Here is a 10,789-nt window from a genome sequence, read left to right on the forward strand (position 1 = left end):
CTTCTTCCAGAATCAATCAGTGCACAAGGATGTTGCTGTGGCTCCGTGGCTGCAGTGGACTTCACTGATTTTCGCCTGGTGGAGCTGAGGGAGGTATTTTGCCCAAAGCATCTCAGAAATGCTTGTGATTTCAGTTTCCAACATGACTCTGAGCTGAGGAATGAGAACGTGCCAGGAGTGTCAGTGACAGCTTTAGAAATGGATTGTTTGCATAAACTTGAAAACAGTACAAGCATAAATGTATTTCCTTTGTTTAACTTTTCACTCTTGTTTACTCGTCTCTGCTTCTAAAAGGCTTTGCAAGTAAACTCTGCAAATCTTTAAGTTTCACAGGCATTAATGGGGGCTGGGAGTTCTGGGATTGCTCCTCGGCCCTGCCGTCTGGGAGCTGAGGCGTGGGGTAGGGCCGTAAGGCTCTGATCCACAGGCCATCTGAACCAGCAGGAAGATTTTTACATACTTTGTCTTGAAAACTTCTGGGCCTCTGGGGTTCCATTGACTCCCCAAGGACAGTACCTGTCTCCTTGGTGCTGTGAAGTGATGTCTGTAAAGCTCTGTGAGTCTCAGCCCCTTCTCCATCTGCTTCAGGGCAACGCAGAAAAGTGACCTGGAAAACCAGACAGGCTCAGGGTTTCCTCAGTGCAGCTGAGGAAAACAGAGGCTTCTATGGACTGTGATGTTCTTTGCTAGGGAAAAACTACTTAGGCTCTGAATTTTTGAGGGGAATAACTGTTACTTAGTCCCATGTTTTACAGCACCAGTGTAGTGGAGTCCTGGTCTATGCACACTGGGGAGGAGGAAGAGGAGCTTCAACTATACAACAAATGAAAATCCAGGTCTCCTGTTGCCTTTCATAATAATTCCTCCTCCCCTGCATTTACATAGTCAATCACCTTATTAAACCTGTGCATATACCTCTGCTTGGGCTGTCCTTGTTCTGCATGGATTTAAACTGGATGCAGGTATTGGTGGATGACATCTTAAATGGCTACTAAAACTATCAACTTTCTCCTTGCCCCTTATGGCAGCTATAGGGGACTACAATCCCTTTGGCTTAGCACTGCAGAGAAAGGGAGGACCAGGACAGCATGCAAGCCTCTTGCTTTGGAGCTCCCAGTTAGACTGGAAAGGCCTGACTTCCCCATCCCATAGTTACACACATCGCTGGTCCTGGGGAATTTATTTCCTGTGATTGCTGCTCACCTGTGGGAGGAAGGCTCAAAAATCAGTTCAGGCAGAAGTGTCTGGGCCTGGTGCCTGCCAGGCACGTCGAGCAGCCTGCATGTCTTGTGCAGCTTTCAACACTGGGGCAGACCAGAGGCAGCTGTAAATGGGCTCTGGAGCACAGAGGACAGTGCTTTATAACTGGTGGCTCTTTTGGGACTCGCAGACTGCTCCTGTGGGGTCTCTAAAAGTTAACAGAGAAAATTGTCAGAAGGCTCAGATTTGCTCTGCAGGAGTCCACGCTAGCACTCGAGTGTTCACAGGATTTCTGCAGTTCTGGTATGCTGGACATGACTTGCTCAGGAAAAAGATCTGCTCTTGCAGTTAAGGCTCTGAACCGACACGTGCAAGAGCTGGGTTCTCTCAGATTTCCGTAACAACACTGGACAAGTTACTTAAGCCCAAATCTGCAAAGAATACTTTGTAGCTTGATTCCTGTTGAAATAAATAGGAATGAAGTGTAGGAACATCTTTGTGGATCGGAACCCTTACCTATTCTGAAATAAAAATTTCATCAACTTTCTGCCTGTCTAATTTATTTAGACTAAAAATTTGTGGACGTAAGAACTGTTTTCTTGGTGCATATGAATGGAGCCTGGCATGAACTTTGTTGCAGCCAAGTCCTCCAAGCACTACCACGTCAGATATGTCACAGAGTCTTGTGTTAAATGAGCAAGAGTCTGCAATGTGGCAAGTGTTACACCTGCATTTTTGGTCATTGTTTTTAGCCTGATTTCCTAAGAGGACAGAAAGATTTATGCAGTCATGCTCTGTGTTACTGCTTGGGTGTGTGGGTCCCTGTCCCTGCTTTTTGCCCCCATCACTCTCTACCAATTTCACCCAAATCTGAGAGAGTCTCAAGAATATTCACTTTTAACAAGCTTTATGCAAATATATGGCCAGGCGTTGGGGAGAGACCTAATTACTCCTCCTAGCACAGGGAAAGCTCAGCTCAACCCTTACTAGACATCAGAAGATGGAAGAGGGCAGGAAAGCAGGAAAAGGTTAGAACACGGTGCAATGTAAGTGAGTACCAGAGAATCCACCCTTCAATTAAAGAGTTAATTTTATGTGGATTCTCTAGTGTTTAGTATGATGCACAGTGGATGATGATTTTCTTTCAGCTGGAGCACCCCTCTCTCTCCCATGAGATGATGCCTCTCTCTGGCATCTTACACAGGGGAAGCTCACACTGGAAGCACAATTCCGTTAGTCGTCCACCAAGCATAAATTTAAAGGGACCGAGGCTTCATGAGACTGAGAGCTCACAAAGCTGCTCTTTCTCTTATGTGCGCACCTCAGGGAAGAGAGGCAGCTTACAGACTCTGAGGGTCACTCCGGGGATCTCCGGACACATCAGGTCAAGCAATTTCTTGCATAAGTGACCTCGGCAAGGTCAGGCTAATGACAAGTCCGTGAGACTGCTCGTGCCCGTAGTTGCTCACCATTGTGCAAACTCTTGTCCTCAGCAAATGAATGCTCCTACCTGCCTCGTCCTATCTGTGACTAATCACAATTGCTGAATCTTGCAGGAAATTGATATCTGCTGTCAACATTTAGTTCTCTGAAATTGTCTCTTACCTCAAAATAAGCCCCGCAGTCTTCTGGCTGACACAGGTTTCATTTGATACCACACACCTTATAGAACAGTATATGGTTATTACCTTTCCATTCTCTTTTAAAGATGACAGAGGTACCAACAGTCCCTTTTCTGGACACAATCCTTGGAGCAGAATATTAACTCAGTGCATTCACTAAGCAAGGAGGATTTTACACATCTGTAATGTATGTGGTCACCCTGGGTCTTTTCCTTGTCTCCCAAAATAAATAGCTGGGCTAGGTGGGATGCTAAGCAATATTCAGACTTTGGTGAGCCTCTAACCTTGTCAGATGTGTATTAACACTGTCAGGAACATAAAATTATTTGGCGTAACGGTGTGGTTGTTGTAGCTTTGCCTAATCCTGCTTCCTTTACCTTTCTGTAAGTCAGTACCACCATCTGCTCTGAAAGCTGTGCACCAGCCGCTTGTCCCCTGCAGCACTGGATGAAGCCTTTCTGGGGCTCCATGCTGGATCATCTAGTGGTCATATGGGGCAGCCTAAGAAGCGAGGAAAGCCCTTCTTACTCTCCAAGGTTGCTGTCTTCTCTGCTAGATTACAGCTGCAAAGAGAAAAGCTGCTTCTAAGCTTGGATTGTGCATATAACGGTAAAAAGCTCCATTGCTATCATTGCTCATGAAGGATGACTAATGTGAAAGTACTTTTCTTGAGCTGCCTGGTAGGTCCACGTTTCGGCTTTGTTCAGTAAAGCACTTAAGCATGTGCTTAAAATTAAGTGTGCTGCTGACTGGAGGCCTTGGACAATAAATATGCTACTGGAAAAGTATCTGGACCATACGTTTATTAGTCTGTCTAAAAGCCCTGTTATTTCTTCTTCAGTTCTGAAGTAAATCACGTCTTTCAAAAGCCACAGTTGTGGGTAAATGTCTGATTTTGATAGGCGTTGCATATTGCAGCTATTGCTGATTTTAAATAAACTTATAGATGCTCAGTACATCCGCAAATGAGACACAGCTTGGCTCTTTCAGTGGTTTGGTGTTTTTTGAGAAATGTCTCTTTGAACTACCCATCTGCAGGCTTTTTCTTTTTACTGTCTGTGTGGCCATCCTGCAATTACCTGTGGGTTTATGATCCTTCTCTAGAGAACAAGTTGGTTGGACAGTCTGACGATAAAGAAAAATGGGGGTGATAAAATGGGACAGAGTATGATATCAGTTACGAGCGTCACATGAGTGTCCCTCCAGATTTACGCTGCTGCAACTTTGCTCTGGATCTGGCTCCAAGATTTGCCATAAATGGCCATTTCAATAATTTTGGAGTTTAGTCTGTTGAATAAAAATGTACCGTCAAGGGTTGGGGGCCTTTGTGACTGCAGTGAAGACAGACTGGAGTGAGCAACTCGTTGGCAAAGTAAGTGGAAGGTAAATCTGTGGGAGTGGCAGGAAGAAACTAAAACACGTTTTTAGAGGGTTTATGGCTAGCAATTTATTTCCTTAAGCCCTGCTTCAATGCTGGGCAACAGTAAATGATGAAGGAGCCATAGTTACCCCTGAAATGAACTGACCATGCAAAGAAAGGTTGTAATTCCCCAAAGCGGCAAAAGATTTTGGGAACCTGCTTGAAACGCTCTGAAAGGCCTGGGGACGTTCAGGTGAGTGCTTAAGCCCTCTTGGAAAACTGGATTTCTCTGAGATGGAGGGAGAGCAGATTTCCAAATCATTGTTTTCTTCTGAGGTGCTTGTTCATAAATACCATCTCTGATTATTCCCATGCAAGGTCAAATGCTCAGTTCTGTGAAAACCCCTGAAAATAAAGAAGTAGAGAGTTGAATTCAGGAGCTGAAGTGTGCACGCACAAGTCAACGTGAATCAATGGCGTTGCCCAAATCTGAAGTCAGTGCAGAGCTGGGCCTTAAATCAGCTATTTTTAGCAGTCAGTAGTGCAAGAGCACAATCAGTCTATATTTACATCAGATAATATTTGTGTTTAGTATGTAATTACCATCGACCCTATTTACACATCTAATTAACAGTTTGACATTGCATCCTGCTGGGTTGACATCTGTAGAATTCAAAAAGGGCTCAGGATCTCCAAAGAGTGTTTTTGTTTCAGGTTAGACGTGGTCTGATTGTCTAAATTAAAGACATGTCAAACCACATGAAAAGTTCAGGACGTGGCATGTGGGCCAGGTAATCACAGTGGTGGAAAGAACGGCCACACTTGTGAGAGCCTACTCCACTACAGGCTTTGGAAAAAAAATGCTCCTTTTTTGTTTTTAGTAGGAAATAAAAATTAGTAAATGCAACCCCTGGCTGCAAGGAAGCACAAATAAAGCAAAACAGATGTTCATTAGCTAATCACTTGCAATTTTTTCCCCTCTTGTCCTTCATGGAGGAAAAGAAAATTGAGCATGTGGGAACTTGCCTGTTGAGAAAACATTTGGATCTTCAGTCATTTATCTGTTTCACCTCTGACTCGGTTCAGGCCTCCATTAAAAGGCAGGCGGGGTGCTATCAGAAAGAAAGGTCAGCGGGGATCACTGCAGATGCTTTTCAGCTAGGGCAACCCTTGAGGCTATCCTAGCTTTTGTGGGCATGGAGAGTCGGTTAAAAACAAAACAGAAAACCAAACAAAAATCCAGTGAGTGCAGCGGAGCTTTGAACTACATCACTTGTGTTTGTCTTATTCCTAAATTACAGTGTCATTTTTGTACAGTGCTTGTTATAATCACATACATACATCAGGAAGTGTGTTTATTACAGTGAATACCAATGAATCCTGACTGGCAAGCTGCTTATTTCCCAGTGTTATCAAAGGAAAGTAACATAACCTTTATTCCCTTTGGATTGATGTCATTTTCTTTTCCTCCCTGCTTAAGACGAGACAAAAATAGGTGCAAGTTTGTACTGCAGTCGGTGGATTTTATCAATAATAAAGTGCTAGCGCATAAAGCCGTCTATGTGTGTAAGCATCAAACCACATGCCTCTTTGTAACAGTGTTATTACATTAGGCAAAATTACAGTAACTCAGCCAACACCTCTTTCATTAGTGGTACTTGCTTCATGCTTTAACAACATTAATTTAACAGTGTTAATTTTAATGCAGAATGGGATAATGATTCCTAGGAACCCGGTACTACACAATAGGTCGGGCAGATGTAAGATCTTGCCTACCAGCAAGCTGAACCGTCCTCATCATAACTTAGTTGCCATATGAAAACTGGCTCAGTAAGAACTGGTTTACTTGGGAGCGTTGGTCTGGGAGAGTTCAGTCTTTCTCTGTAAGGGCGAGGCTTTATTCGGGTCTTATTTTCCTTTCATGCTGGTAGCACTGAGGTTCATGGTTATTCTGCTCCTATGGGAAACAAGCTCCACAGCCATGGGCCAGCTGGCAAGAGGGCACTTACGTGGGGAGGTCTCCACTGAGGCCAGCAGACCTGTGGTTCCCGAGGGAAGCAGATGTCAAGAGAAGTCACAGTCAGAGTGAGGTGGCATCCTGAATGATTTGTGTGAGTCCAGGGAGAAGTTATGCCAAACCTGGCAGATTTCTTGGATTAGATAGCTGGGCTTTCTAGGCAAGAGGAATGCAATGGGTCTTACCTATCTGGACATCGGTAAATCATTTGATGTTGTGCCGTTTGCATGTTTATCACATAAACTGGAGATTAGAACGAGTACTGTTAAGACGCTTGAAGAACTGACTGAGTGACAACAAGAAGTAGCGTTAAAAGGGAAAGTATCTGGCTGGGTGTATGAGCGGAGTTCTTCAAGGATTCGTCTTGAGGATGGATCTCATTTAATATTTTCATGAATGACCTTGGCACAAAACATAGCATGTGGCTGAAGTCTGCTGATGACACAAACTTGGGAGGCGTGCCATACAGAAAGAACTGGATGACCTTGAAGACTGGAGTAATAGAAATGAGATGAAATCCAGTAGTGCAAAATGCAAAGTCATGAGTTTAGGGAGTAATAAGAATTTCCACTATAAACTGGAGACTCGTCAGCTGTAGATGACAAAGAAGAAGAAACACGTGTGGATAGCTCAGTCACAGGATGGGCTCTGAAAAAGGTATGCACAACCTCAAATATATCCCAGGAGGTGTTTCTTCCTGGAGAAGGTAGGTATGCCATTTCCCAGGAACTGGCGAAGCCTCATGTGGCATCCTATGGACAATTCTGGTCCCCGTCTTCTTGAAGTGTGAAGTTTGACCTGGGCTGCATACAGAAAAGGATGGTGAAGATGCTGGGAGGATGGAGAGCTTGTCCTTTGAGAAAAGAATGAAAGAGCTAAGTTTTTAACCTAGACAAATGAAAGCTGAGAAGAAGGGCGATGGCTATACTTCTATACATTGGGTTGGTAAACATCAGAGAGGAAAATAAGCTGTGTAAGTTAAAGAACACAAGGCTAAATGGGTACAAATTGGCCTGAGTACACTAGGCTCAAATCAGAGGAAGGTTTGTGACTATGCAGAGCAGGGAGGCTCTGAAACAGCCTCCCAGTAGGAGCTGGGGACAAATAACACCTTGTTATAAGAGCGAGCTTGGCATGTTTGTGGAAAGGATTATAACACCTGGGCTTAGAGGATATGGACTTTGGAGGTTGTTTCCTGGGGAGTGCTGAGCCTTGAATGACTTAACGTTCAGTGTGATTTAGACCACTGGTCATATCAGAAGTCCTTTTGTGGCTAGTAATTTCCTTACCTGGACAGGACCTTGTTTTCAAGGGACTAACATCACGTTTGGTAGGGGCAGTAAGCCGGTCATGTCTCGGGGTGCTTTAGTATTTACTCAGGTTTGTATAGTTAGAGGTCGGTGGGAATCAGATGTTTTATGTTTGGACTCCCTTAGTGTGTATGTGATTAATCTGGTTCAGTTAATGGACACTGCACTCGGTCCTGTGGTTTCTGTGTGTTGATTCTGAGTGTGGTGTGTATCTTTTGGGTGTTTGAGTTGGTTTATGTTCCTGGGTGTCTACATGACCTGATTAATACTCCCAGGTTAATGCAAATGCAAACAGAGACCACAAAGGAAGGCCTGGCCAAAAATTGCATATTGCACAGCATATAACTGGCTATCACTGCGCTCGTCACATAAATAGGAAATTAAATATATTAACCCAGCAATGATCAGGGAGTACAGTTGTTAGTCTTGTCATTGGTGACTAAAAATTAAGTGTTTAGGTCTGGAGTAGCAGTAACAGATAAATATCAGTATTGTTATTTTCAACTGCTAAGCAAAAACAACTCCTTGTCTTTGTTGTATCCCTTGTTGTACCCCCTGAACAAGCTTTCCATGGGTCTCAAAGGGACCTTCCATCCTTGCCTTAAATGTAGCCATTTCTAGTCCAGAGCTGAGAAACTCCAGCTTAAACAAACCTATCTAGCCTCTAAACGGAATTTCCCAAGACAGGTCAAAGAAACCCGTGGACTGTTAAAAAAACAAACTGAAAGAGAAACTGAGAGAGATGTCAGTGAAATCCAGGCTCTGGAAGAGCTAGCAGGAATGTCTCCAGCCACTCCTACGGAGGTAAATTTCGCAGGTGCTTTTGAAAAGTTGGCTGTTGACTTCAAAAGAGAGGAAAATAAATTAGAAGAAGTTAGGAATGGTTTCAGAATAGGAGATTTCTGTCCCTGCATGTAGCCTGAGGCACTGACCTCATGAATCCTGAGCCCGTGCTGGAAACAGAAACCTCCAAGAGGAAAGGTGGGCTCATTTCACTGCTGTGACTCAGTCTTACAAAGTGCCACACCAGCTTGTCTTGAATCAGCAGGCACTTGAATGTCTGTGGGACATGAGGGTGCTGATTGTTCCATTGATTTCAGTGGCTCTTTCAGGGGTAAAGTTAAGCGTGTGCTTAAGGGCATTGCTGGATCAGAGCCAGCCTAATCTACCTCGCTAGATGCTGGCCCAAAGCAGTTCCCGAAAACTCTTTTCTTTCCATCAGCCAACCCCTTGACTTGCAAACTATCAACTACTTGGAGCTGCTTAGGCTGTATTTTATTTTCTGGTACCTTGCCTTCCTGCAACGTTGTGATTAGGAACTTGTGTAAATTCTGTTCCAGTATTTCACTTTTGGAGTCCTCCTACTGTGGACATTTCTATAGCATAGCCCAGCACATCTGGCCACTTTTAGTAACCCTAGGGAAAGCATGTCAGTTTAACACTCAAGTCTCTCTTCCTTTGCTTTGCTAACCAAAGTGTTGAGCTCCACAAAAAGATCTGAAAGGATGGTTGATGCAAAGAGCACAATTTGCATAATGTGAAGTAAGGAAGAAGCCAAAGAAAAGATAAAGGGGGCTTTTTAGCTTTCCTCTCGCTTCATCTGACCTAAAGTACAGTGAGTACTGAGAATTACTGTGGAGGTGGGCAAACGCTGTCTTCTGTAGATGACAATTGCCATGGTTCAGTGGCTACTCACACTATGTTCTTTCAGTGGTTATGGAGTGGAGAGTAAACAAAGTGGATTAGGTAGTGAATCGCGTTGGATGTTTTCATGAGGCACAATTCATGGCAGAAAGACTGGGTGAAAAGAAGTAGCTGACAATAAACAATAAACCTGGATTTTTCAGTCATCTGGCATTGCCTTCCTTGCAGGGAAGTGAGCCCAACCTGCCTAGCCACAGCTGTCAGTGAGTGGAGAGTCAATGTTTTTCAACCCTTCCCTTACAGTCTTCCATGAGTGAAGGTCCTACATCATCTCTAGGTGCTCCAGGAGCTGCCATTTGAAAAATGCTGCTAATTAAGAAGATGACTGTGTGTCCCTGCTGAGGGAGAGCTCACAAAGACCTGTTGTCTCCACAGGATCGTCTCCATAATTATAAAGATGTGGCAGATCTAATCTGTAAAGACCCTTCATTGCTGAGAGGCCGCCACCTCCCTCCAAGAGTCTCGGCTGAGGGTATGGAGGGGAAGCCGTGACGAAGCCATGGCACTCTGACTCCCTGGCTGAAGAGGTATGTGAGAAGGGGGACTTTTGCTGTGCTGAAGAGACCAGAATTTACTGGGCTGCTGAAGCAGAGAGGGGCAGTGTATCTACTGCTCCCTTTGCCCAGGGCATATTGGCTTTTCGTACAGGTTTTGATTGCATCCTTCATTAAAAGAGCCATTCCTCCCTCCAAATTAGGTAGAATCCAGCACTGAAAGAATCCAGCCCAAGTCCCAGTTTATTTCTCCATAAAACATCTGTATTGTTCTTCCAGGATGGCTCTGCCAAATGAGTCCTCAATAAACCCAAAACCTGGCAATAGACAAAACGCTAAAAAGCGCCTTTTTAATATGGAAAAGTATCCTGCAGTGTTGCAATCTTCCAGTGGAGACCACCCCCTACCCCTGAGAAACACAGAATAGCACCAGGCCCACAATTTGCCTGGGGTAAAGCAACAGAGCTGGGCCTGGGCTGATTTACTCCAGCCAGAGGATCTGGCCTATAGTTTCTCGGGGTTTTTTTCCTTTTGTTTTTTCCTAAAGATCCTTAACTTCTCTTTCCTTTTTTTTTTTTTTTTTTTTTTCTTCCTGTGGATAGAAGCTTTGCAAGTTCCTTCTTTTATTGTTAGCTCATTTGGCAGGAGCAGCCAAGCAACAAAAGTGTTTTATTTGGAAATAGTTGAGGGGGAAGTCGACAATGTCCGAGCTCTATTCTGATTGCGTGAGCTCTGGGAGGTTTTCACCTCTGCTTCCAGGCTGCACCAGGCTGGGATTATCTCATTTGATTTCATTGGATCTGTGTGCAGTTAAGAAGTGGAGAAAATTAAAGGTTAGTGAAGTTTGCCTTTGTGTCACACTAGAAGCTTTTAGTTCTTTAAGTGTAAAGTGCTCGCTCTCTCCTCCTTCTCTTGTGGACTGAAGTATCATGCAATGTTCTACTTAGCCGATTTGAATCAGTAAGCGAAATGTGACTTATACAGCTTATATTTCATTGGAGAAGAGATTCTGAGAAAGAAGCACAGGGGAGATGCCTACATTGGCTAAAGTGGGAAAAATGTAGTGTGTGAACGGCACTGAT

At 44.1% G+C, this 10,789-nt stretch overlaps 1 long non-coding RNA gene across 1 annotated transcript in view; it reads left to right on the plus strand.

Annotated features, from left to right (window-relative positions):
- The window catches only part of LOC142409821 (uncharacterized), a 71,820-nt gene extending 71,792 nt beyond the window's left edge, over positions 1 to 28 (plus strand). The window contains exon 3 of the long non-coding RNA XR_012775785.1: positions 11 to 28. This is a non-coding gene — a long non-coding RNA (uncharacterized LOC142409821). The remainder of the gene's footprint in view (positions 1 to 10) is intronic.
- Positions 29 to 10,789: the final 10,761 nt, after the last annotated feature.

This window comes from Mycteria americana, chromosome 5, assembly GCF_035582795.1.
Source record: "Mycteria americana isolate JAX WOST 10 ecotype Jacksonville Zoo and Gardens chromosome 5, USCA_MyAme_1.0, whole genome shotgun sequence".
In the NCBI taxonomy this organism is placed as follows: Eukaryota; Metazoa; Chordata; class Aves; order Ciconiiformes; family Ciconiidae; genus Mycteria; species Mycteria americana.